An 11,357-nucleotide genomic window follows, 5' to 3' on the forward strand; every position below is an offset into this window, starting at 1 on the left:
TTCAAGTTTTTTTTTATTAAAACATTCCCCTTTGTCTGAGATTACGATAAAAAATGCTGCACAAAAAAAAATCTTGTTTGAAGTTGTAAACCAAAAAATAAATAAATAAATAATTAAATAAATAAATAAACCACTACATATAGGCACCTCTTTTTAATTGTTACTCTTACCATCATACGTAGTGCAATATCTCAAGAAACAAGTTGGCACGGGAACCAACTCATAAATATAATAACCATCACAGTTAAGAACTTTGATGTTTCTGCTCCAAGTGCAACAGTTCGAGCCCCGGTTGAAACACGCTTTCCTCGTCACCACACCATCAGCAACTGTTGGATGCCCTCCGTCCAACCAACCGGTAGATGCAGCGTTGCAGCGATGTTCAAATAAACACAGTGTTTGAGCACGTATCTTTCCGTGTTTTTCTCACACCAAAGTAACCATCTTCTTTTTGGATTTCTTTATTTCATTCTTTTTATCTTTCTTTCTTTCTTTCTTTCTTTCTTTCTTTCTTTCTTTCTTTCTTTCTTTCTTTCTTTCTTTCTTTCTTTCTCTCTCTCTTTCATTCATTCATTCATTCATTCATTCATTCATTCATTCTTTCTTTCTTTCTTTCTTTCTTTCTGTTTCAATTCTCTTTCTTTGTCTTCACTCTTTCTTCGGTTTTTTAGCGTCCATATTCGAATGAAAGCGATTGATGAGGCCTCAAGGGGCTTCTTGCTTTTAAGTGAGGTGATAATAGAGAAAATTTATTGGGTTCGACGCACAAAGAACGCCCTCCTAATACAGATTGGAGACGATATTGTATGGGAAACCAACGTTGATTGCCGTGAATAAATGGATCTTGGGACGCGTATCTGGCATTATCCCACAGATTATGCAGGGGCGGGTGACATCGTCACCAACTTAACAAAGGAAAGAGAGTCTGAAATCTCCGTAATCTTTAATTATTACTAGTACCTAAACATAGCTGTTAAAGACAATTCATGCTACCACATAATTAAACCTGTGAGAAATGTAATTCTTAGGTTATGTAATCATTTCTAACATTTTCAAGTTTTTTTTTATTAAAACATTCCCCTTTGTCTGAGATTACGATAAAAAATGCTGCACAAAAAAAAAATCTTGTTTGAAGTTGTAAACCAAAAAATAAATAAATAAATAATTAAATAAATAAATAAAACACTACATATAGGCACCTCTTTTTAATTGTTACTCTTACCATCATACGTAGTGCAATATCTCAAGAAACAAGTTGGCACGGGAACCAACTCATAAATATAATAACCATCACAGTTAAGAACTTTGATGTTTCTGCTCCAAGTGCAACAGTTCGAGCCCCAGTTGAAACACGCTTTCCTCGTCACCACACCATCAGCAACTGTTGGATGCCCTCCGTCCAACCAACCGGTAGATGCAGCGTTGCAGCGATATTTAGATGGACAAGTCTCAGGCAGTGATGTCCCTGCTGGTTCAGCTATGCGGTACCACCCTTTTACGATTTTGTTGTCGCAACTCTGCTTAGGAACACCATAGCTAACGTGTCTTGTGGCAGAATCAATAACCGTGTACGTGCTACATGGGTCTGCGAAGAGAGGCCGCGTTGCAAGATGAAACGCCGAGAAGATAACGATAAACTTTTATAAGGGCTACGGGCGGCCACAAACGCCTGTCCGCTCTCCTATTATTTCCCCCCTTAAAGCCCCCAGGCAAACCTTCTGACATTACATCAAATCGCATTAATAATACAAAAAAAAAATCCATGCCAATTGTTTCGAAAACATTTTATTAGCGACAGGATGATCTCAATGAATTGAAGCTCCTGCACTGCCAAGACAAACGTCAAAGAGGCACTTTCTTTGTATAAAAAGGTTGCTAAGTTGCCTTTTTTTCTCGCTAAAATCACACTTTCAGCTGAATTGAAAGGTTTAAAGTTGGAAAAGAATCAATAAATAAAATATGTGGATCACAAGTAAACCGCACATAAAATTATGAAACCGCACTTCATTCCATGCGATTCGCACGGTGAGAATTGATATTGAATTCGTTATCTCTGTAGGTGTTAAAACAAGACTTTTCTGGAAACTAATTGAGTAAATGGACGATTCTTCCTGTGAGTGTATGTTTGGGTTTATACAGCGGGTTGTTTAATTTTTTTTTTTTTGAGGCATATAATAGAAAAAAAATCCGTTAAATATATAAAATAAATAAGAAATTTGAATTTCAGTCTTAGCGGTGATTTTGTTTTGGGCCGGTGATTTTTTATCGGTTTGTTTTTTGCAATGACATAGTTACCATATAAAAGTATATAACTCATAAACCAACCTCCAAGTATCTGTTTTCCTTTCATTAGTTCCACCATCAACACACCCATTAAAATCCACATCGTGCTTCTCTAAAAAAAAAATAATGAAATATGTATATTTTTTTTAATTTGTAACCAGGCTTGGCATGCTGACAAAACGTTTTTTTTTTCCAGCTCAAGTTGTCAACGAGACAACAACCGTTTCCTCTTAGAATGCGGCCGTTTGTCATTTATTGTGACCTTACCCTCCTTTTTGAACTTACACAGCAGCACAGAGACCGGTGGTCTTAGAACCACTTATACTCTTTTGTAATTACATTGCCCATCTATCTCCCTTTGATATAAATCAGGTTGGTGATTTTCGCAAAAGCCTCAATTTTACATTCTGCTTCCCTGGGCTGCTGTCAAATTTAATTATGTTAGCTATCTCAACTGTGATTAAGCTCGCACCATATTTATGGTGTACGAAATTAATCCCGTCTATGAAGACAATTGAGCTACTTTGGAAAGGTTACTTAATCATACAAGATGCTTTCAAAACGTCTATGACAAGCATAAAAAATTAAAGAAATGTCTGTCACTAACTTACGTGAAATAATATCAGTGGAATTTTGGGCACCATCTTTCAATAGAGATCGCATCGATAAGTCAGAAGAAAGCCGTTTTTAATCCAAAAGAAAGGTTTCTCCTACGTTATTGTCATAGCATGGAGCAGCTCGCGAAGCTAAAGGAGTTGCATGGTTGAATGGCTCCAAAGTGATTCTTCAATTAAATCGCAAAACATAAACATATTAATCATTCATCATATTTCCTAGTGACTTGAAAACACTGTGATTGACTGTAGAATAGTCAAGAGAATAAGACGACGCTTGTGTTTGTTTAAAAATACACAAGTCATAATATGCTCCCTGGCTTTGAAGGTTATTTGTAAAAAAAAAAAACACGCGCACACATATTCCTCACTATGTTTTAAGAAAGAACCCTAAAATTAAGCGCGCCTCTCTCCAAGATCCTCATTTTCAATGTTCTGAAGAACTTACGTAGTTTAGTTTGCAGACTGCTTTTTGACAGTGTAGGATGTTCCGGAATGTTCGGTATGGATGATTTTAGAGGCTACTGAATTACAAATTGCTAGAAAGTTCCAGAATGCTAATTAAAAAATAAAGTAGGATCACTGAGATGAAGAAGTTACTAAAAATAACCCAGGACATGGCATATTCTAGATCACAGCTTAAAACCTACATAAGCAGGATAGTTTCAGCAGTTTATTTTGTTGTTATTTATCAGTAAGTTCAGTTCAATTGGTAGTTCAAGAGTTGTAAAGCGTATCTCAAAGAAATATTTATAATTCAATGAGACCAAGTTCAGTGACATCGCTCACGTTATAAAGTTTTAAGTTCATTGCAAAAGTTCACGCTTCCACCTGTTCGAATAAAACCCTGCGAAACATTCAATTTTTATTCAGAAATAAAATTCGCTGATAATTCTTCCATCGATTTCTTTTGGCAAGAGGGCCAAAATATTTAATATGAAATAAGATCGGAGAGAATTCACCGTCTTAAAAAGTTTTAATTCTTACGTTTCGGACCCATGGCTGTATTTGAAAACCAGTGGCGAGATCGTGAATTGATCAAAGACTTGGAGCTGTTAGTTCTGGAGAATGCATATCATTCAAAATCCTCCTTCTTTACAAGGCATCTGTTGTCTTACTTCAAGTGAAACTCATCGCTATATCAGAAATATAAGATTTAATAATGGATACCTGAGGTTCCTGTGAACCAACAGCCGCACTACTCCACTATATCGAAATTACATTAACTTAAAGCAGTAGGAATGAATTGATTCATTTACTGGCTTTTCGTGGAGCACCGTGAAAGAACACGTTTGTTCTTTTTTTTTAATCGAGGTATTCTTACATTCAGAAGGCATGGCCGCACTGCTACATGTTATGTATGCAATTCTTTTGCACCCCAATTAAATGTATTTAAGAATTATGCGATTTTTGTGGTGGAGAATTGTGACGAAGAAGTCTTCAGTGCGTTACAGGTCTCTGACCGCTCTGCTTGCTCCGGGTGCATTGAAACGTTCACTAATTTCCTATATGGTCCATTTCCCTTCCTTTCTAAGGCCTGGAAGGTGTTCGGGTGCTAATTCAATACATAACTGTCTATTTATTTATTTATTTATTTATTTATTTATTTATTTATTTATTTATTTATTTATTTATTTATTCATTTATTATATATTTATTTATTTATTTTAAATAGAATAAGTAACTCTAACCAGAGAAAGATGATTTTGACAGTTTAGGCGAATATTTATTACCTTTATCTGTATAGTTTCAATGTAATGTGATTTATCCCCATTCTGAACAGCACTAAAAGCACAAAGTAATGAATCTGCATTCTTTTTGTATCAATGAAAGTTGTAGCAGTCAATAGGGAGTTGATGAAACAGGACGGCTGATTTGGTGGGATGGCAAATTGTTCTTGTATGACCAACGTGACGTCCAAGTATTTACGACTCTAGATTGTGACATTCCTACCTCTCGTGGTCTCCGCGTTGTAACAGATGAGAGAACACCAGTCCAATCTCAAATCGCTTAAAAATGTAAAGGTAGTAAGATATCATGTTGGTCAAACAACGATAATTCACCATCCCCTTCCGTCAGTCGTCCTATTGCGTAAGCTCACTAAAGTCTCGACTAAGACAGTTTTCAGATAATCCTGATCAATTGAGTCCTTTTTTTGACTTTTGTCTAAAAAGAATGAACAAATTCGCTATACATTATATGTCGCTCCTTGATGTAATTTCCTACCTGATCCCTATTCAATGTTGACTATTAACACATAAGGATATCACACGCGTATACTCGTAGGTTGGTCTTTGTCCAACATTGTAAGGGGAAGGGGGGGAGGGGGGAGGGGTGGAACCAGGTCTACTTCAGCCCCACAGAGGCTACTTCAGCCCCACAGAGGCGTCCGTCTTGAACATTTTGCCCAGGATTGTAGCTAAAACTCAACCTCTATTGACAGCCTTTCAAGTTGTCTCAGAGTGGTCCTTTGAAGACCAACTTAATTTAAGTAACAAAACTTTGTATAGTGTAAATGTTAAAAAAATGCATCTTATTAGCTGTTGATACTAGCTCACACACTACTATAAATTGCAAACTAAGCAGTGTCGTACACATCATGCATTAGACCTTTCTACAACGATTGACAAAAAGGTCATGCGTGACATGCGTGAGGATAAAATCTCTGCTTTTAAAATAATAACAGAAGCGAGCATTTCCATTTTTTTCAAAAACATTAATTTTGAAAACCTTTTTTGTGATAAAAGCTATCCACTGATTGGATTTGTAAATCCTGAAGAACGTTTTCCAGCCTTTTTCGTGTGTACCACAAGATTAAGCACAAAAGAAAGCACAAGAAAGCTACCCAGAAACCGGAACAAATGGTGTAAATTTCAGGAGGGTGTAGCGAGTGCGCAAGGTTAACAACAACTATGAGAAGAATAAACATTTTTTAATTATTTATTAATTTTTTTCATTGTTTTAATGTTAACGTCGCAGCTCCGCCATTAAAAAAAGAATAGCGGAGCCATAAACGATAGCAGAAGCAGTTTAATCGATGTCAACCAAGTCAGATTCTTGTCATGCACGGTCTATTATACTTCAGAGGCACTGTTCCCAGCATGCCACCTTGTACTAGCGCTTATGGCACGTGGTCAATTCACGAACACCCATTATAATTTACTTTGCATTGATGCTTGGTAAAACGGCGAGGGTAAAAGGCGGAATGAGTTTGCGGAATGGAATGTGGAAAGACGTGCGGAATGGCATAATTATGCAAAATAAGAATTGCGGAATGACATAATTATGCGAGATAAGATTTATGCGTAATGACTCACAGAAATACATTTAACTGAAAAAGCGCGCCTTTTTTTGGGCGCCAATTTGCAAATACAGCCTTTTTGTAACCATTTCAACCGAAGAATGCATCACAAAAACCCAAACAATGGTATCTTCGAATTCAAACTTTTTTCCTTCTATTCTCATCGCATAGCTGTTGATGCAACACAGCAGCTCGTAGACTTTTATCGTTCGCGAGTGAACACAAGATTTGTAATACATTTGCATTAAAGAGGTTTGTTTATTTACGTAACCTGGTTTCCATTCCACACGAGTCGTCCGCCATTACGGGAGATGTATACAACTCAATCGAAGGCTGGTTAAACTTGACATGTTTCAAGCTTTCACAGCGCCTCGCAGGAAAAAGACGTGAGTAAAGAACCGCCTCTGTTTATTTTTGAAACGATTTATGTCACTTGTCGAGGATTTATTTGGTTATGACGAATGTGTTGTGGTTCGGTCATGCTCATTTCCGATGTTTTACGTTTTATATTGATCAATTTATCATACACAGCCAAACACACACACACACACGCAAAAAATAAATAAATAAATGAAAACGAAAATAAAAATTTAACCGCAATCTATACCGCAGAACTCTTTCCCCGTATTTTGACGTGTAGATTTCGGTTTTTTATTTTCGAAGGAAGGATCTTGATGTAACAAATTTTCAACTCCGACATTTTATAAGAAACTATATCTAAGCAATTCGGGAAAGATTTCCGCACAGCCCCATACATTATTTATCTATGCACGACTGTCACACTAACCCACTTCCAAAAACGACGACCGTGACAACAGAGTGTGTGCCAAATGTATAGATAATTATGCATGGGGCTGTGCAGATATCTTGACGCAACTCGTACTAAAAATACTGTAAGAGACTAATGTAACTTGAAGCCTCGGTAATTAATACCATACCGTAATTCTTATCTACTTTCTTTTCTTTTTCCTTTTTTTTTTTATTTTAAAAAATCGATACAAGCTTGTATTGTACTGCTTATCCCATACCATGAAATCCCGGTTTTAAGTCCCCCTCCCCTGCTAATAAATCGCCTCGATTTTTGGGCCATCTATTTGTAAACGAAAATTTTATTCCGTGATAAACCCCTACCACTCTTCCACTTATAGTCCCATCTTTGATCTTTATATAAACACGTAACACCCCTTCCCCCCTTGCCCCTAAAAAAGCCGTTGACATTTCCTTTTTACGTATCCCCACCCGTAACCGGAATTTTACGGTATTATGGTCTGTGCCTCATTACAAGAGCCTGTGAAGTTTTCCTAGACTCAACCTTTTGACTTTTTCGGTTTTCCTTGTTTTATCTGATTGGTGAGTATCACAGGTCTCGCAGAGGTAAACCCATAAATGGTTGGATTGCTCAGTAGCTCAACAACAGTAACTCAAGTAGCTCTACAAACATGTAATCTAACCACACTTACACCCCAGGGGAGGGGGGGGGGACTCGTACATAAAACTGAAGGGACAAGCCGTCAAAAATGTTGAACAGAATGTTCTAAATTGTACCAGACTCTCTTGGCATAGGTGTGGCCCCAATGTAGTTTCCTTAAGGGTAACCAAAACAAAGTATTGAAATAATCAAGCACTTTCCTCATTGCACAGAACAGAAAAGCTTTCCTTTGAGGTTTTGAAAGCAGAGATTCAGATTTCCACCGCAATGGTACAAAACTGCACATTTTCAACCCCTGTCAGGGACAAGCATTTTTAGATCGCCCTGAAATTGACCTCCCATTTCCCCTTGGGGGGTAGAGCAATAATAACTAACTGTTCACATGGAGTTAACGTTTGGCAACAACAACAACAAGCAAGAGAGGATCAAAAGTATGAATTCTCCATACATGTTCCGATACATACCCAGCTGTTCACTATTTATGACTTTTTTTTAGGTCAACCATACAACCAGAGTTTTTTTGTTTTTTGTTTACGTACACATAATTTTTTTAAAAATTAATTTTTATGATTCTTGATGACTGACCTAAAAATAAACCAAGGAGAATCGTCATCATTCCAATAAGTCATGTAAGACCATTAGAGGATTAACCCCACACATATACTTGATCCTCTCTTATGACAACCAAAACTATATCCACCATTACTTTAGCTGGTAATTCTAGCTGTCATAGCAGTTTCCATGTCCACATATATAACGCTTGTAATATGAAAACTCTACAAATAGTATCTTCATTTAACATAAAGTTTGAAGATACTTAAGCATAATATAAACAAGGCTGTTTTCATGCAAAAAAATGAGTTGTTCATTACATAATTAGGGACCGATCGTTTATTACGTCCTAGGGGGTTAAACGAGCTCTTTTTGGGGGATGGGGGAGGGGTAATGTTGTACCTTGTACGAAAAGTGAGGGGGGTAAAATTTTAAGGGTACCAACTAAATGTATTTCGCAATCATTCTTCTCATCAATCCTAGAGTTGGTAAAATCGACTAGATACTTCTCTATATCGCTACTATTCTTCAGAGCGACAAAGCTCTTGCACGTAATAGGTTGAGTAATGACATAGACAGGCAAACCGTGTATTTCATCAAGCAGTTTATCTCTGAAGGCTTGTTTCTCTGGGCAAAAAAATTGAACAAAAGACGAATAGAGATGGTAGGCTTCTTCAAAATCTATATAATTATCCACATCCTTGATCCACGTCCATACATCAAATGCTCCTGTACTGCTCTCAAACCCCGAGCTGCTTTGACCTTCTGTGTACCTTCTTTTGACGACCGTGAAGAATAGACTCCAGCAATAACAAAACATCATTCTAAGGTACGTTCCCTTACTTGAATTTCGCCTAACTTCTGATTGTTTCTCTTGCCAGTTCAGATTCAGAGAGCTAGCGACTTCCGCATGTAACCAAGCGTTGTCACCAGGGGCCCGTTTCTCGAAAGACCCGGTAACTTACTGGGCCCGATAAGTAATTTTGGTGACAAATGTTTCTTAACAGAAGTCAATTTTTGTCAGCTTTGAAAACTAAATTTTAAAATCATGTTATTCTATGAAAACATTGGCCAAGTACCATGTCTGTAATTGTTCTGTAATCGGCGAAAAACGGGCCCAGTAAGTTACCGGGCTTTCGAGAAACAGGCCCCAGGAATTTCTCAACAATTCAACCGCCAGGCCAACCTTAGGGGGGGGGGGGGGGGGGGTAAAATTTTCAAACTGTCATTGCAGTGGGGGGTAAAACTTTTGTTTGAAAGATTTTTTGGGGGGTAAAGTTTTCATACACTCGATTTTTTAGAAAACCACCCCCCCCCCCCCCCCTAAGACGTAATAAACGATCGGTCCCTTAGTTATGTAATGTAATTTGAAAAAAACTCAACAAACTTATCGTTTTCAAAGTGATGTTGTAATGTTCTTGCTTACAGTTTGTAAAATGTCAAAAAAAAAATGATTTAATGTGGAACCTTGCCAGTATACAACAAAGATGCATTATCATTTAATTAGGCCAAAATTTAAAAGCAAATTCTAAAAACTGATCGAGTTTAGTTTTTATTTGTCTGAGACAGTTCAAGTATCAGACAAAATGGTCAGTAAAATAAGAAGAAAAAAAAGCCGAAAAACCAGTATATAATACTAACATATTCTTTAAGGCTTTGCCCCACTATAAGCTAGCATAATGTTGAAACACCTACTTAGATACCCACTTCAAAGATCAGAATAAACAATGTTTGGGGTAACACGTTTTATACTTTGAAAATAAAATACAATGTGACTGGATTGTTCAGCCATTGTGATGGATGATAGTTGTTACAGTGGTGAAGAAGCTTTCCCTATCTTAGGAATTTTTTGGGATGTTATCAGTATGATTTATTTGCAAGTTCTTCTAACTGTAAAGTATACACGCTGAAGGTGATTCCATCACTTATAAGTCAGAGGGACATGCACTATTCATGGTTAAAAATGGGCATGGGTGTTATTTCAACACGTTGCAACAGTTATTGCAGTTCCCCTCCCCTTACCCCTCTTTTCTCCAAAGCGGACTGAATTTCATGTTTCCTCTCTAAAACCGAGATTTTATGGTTTTGGATAACCAGTACAATACAAGAAAGTAGGCTTCAAGTGACATTAGTCTCTTACAGTATTTTTAGTACGAGTTGCGTCAAGATATCTGCACAGCCCCATGCATAATTATCTATACATTTGGCACACACTCTGTTCTCACGCTCGTCGTGTTAGTGTGACAGTTGTGCATGGATAAATAATGTATGGGGCTGTGCGGAAATATTTCCCGAATTGCTTAGATATTGTTTCTGATAAAATATTGGAGTTGAAAATTTTATTTGTTTCATCAAGATCCTTCCTTCGAAAATAATTAACCGAAATCTACACGTCAAAATACGGGGAAAGAGTTATTTTCGTTTTTATTTATTTATTTATTTATTTATTTATTTATTTATTTATTTATTTATTTGCGTGTGTGTGTGTTTGGCTGTGTATGATAAATTGATTATATAAAACGTAAAACAACGGAAATGAGCATGACCGAACCACAACACATTCGTCATAACCAGATAAATCCTCGACAAGTGACATAAATCGTTTCAAAAATAAACAGAGGCGGTTCTTTTCTCACGTCTTTTTCCTGCGAGGCGCTGTGAAAGCTTGAAACATGTCAAGTTTAACCAGCCTTTGATTGAGTCGATACATCTCCCGTAATGGCGGACGACTCGTGTGGAATGGAAACCAGGTTACGTAAATAAACAAACCTCTTTAATGCAAATGTATTACAAATCTTGTGTTCACTCGCGAACGATAAAAGTCCACGAGCTGCTATGTTGCATCAACGGCTATGCGATGAGAATCGAAGGAAAAAAGTTTGAATTCGAAGATACCATCGTTTGGGTTTTTGTGATGCATTCTTAGGTTGAATGGTTACAAAAAGGCTGTATTTGCAAATTGGCGCCCAAAAAAAGGCGCGCTTTTTCAGTTTAATGTATTTCTGTGAGCCATTATGCATAAATCGTATCTCGCATAATTATGTCATTCCGCAATTCTTATTTTGCATAATTATGCAATTCCGCACGTCTTTCCACATTCCATTCCGCAAACTCATTCCCCCTTTTACCCTCACCGTTGGTAAAATTCATTATATTTAGCACTAAAAAGAAATCAGAC

The 11,357-nt window shown here is 37.0% G+C and overlaps 1 pseudogene across 1 annotated transcript; it reads right to left on the bottom strand.

Moving 5' to 3' along the window:
* Positions 1 to 1,205: 1,205 nt before the first annotated feature.
* On the bottom strand, positions 1,206 to 3,007 carry LOC146489055 (pancreatic secretory granule membrane major glycoprotein GP2 pseudogene; annotated as a pseudogene). Its single transcript, XR_014864838.1, has 3 exons — positions 2,895 to 3,007; positions 2,326 to 2,395; positions 1,206 to 1,585 (listed from the first exon to the last, which is right to left on the bottom strand). The product of XR_014864838.1 is annotated as a pancreatic secretory granule membrane major glycoprotein GP2 pseudogene (transcript).
* Between the last annotated feature and the right edge of the window lie 8,350 nt (positions 3,008 to 11,357).

This window comes from Pavona decussata, unplaced genomic scaffold (assembly GCF_977016875.1).
Source record: "Pavona decussata unplaced genomic scaffold, jaPavDecu1.1 SCAFFOLD_6, whole genome shotgun sequence".
NCBI classification, from domain to species: Eukaryota; Metazoa; Cnidaria; class Anthozoa; order Scleractinia; family Agariciidae; genus Pavona; species Pavona decussata.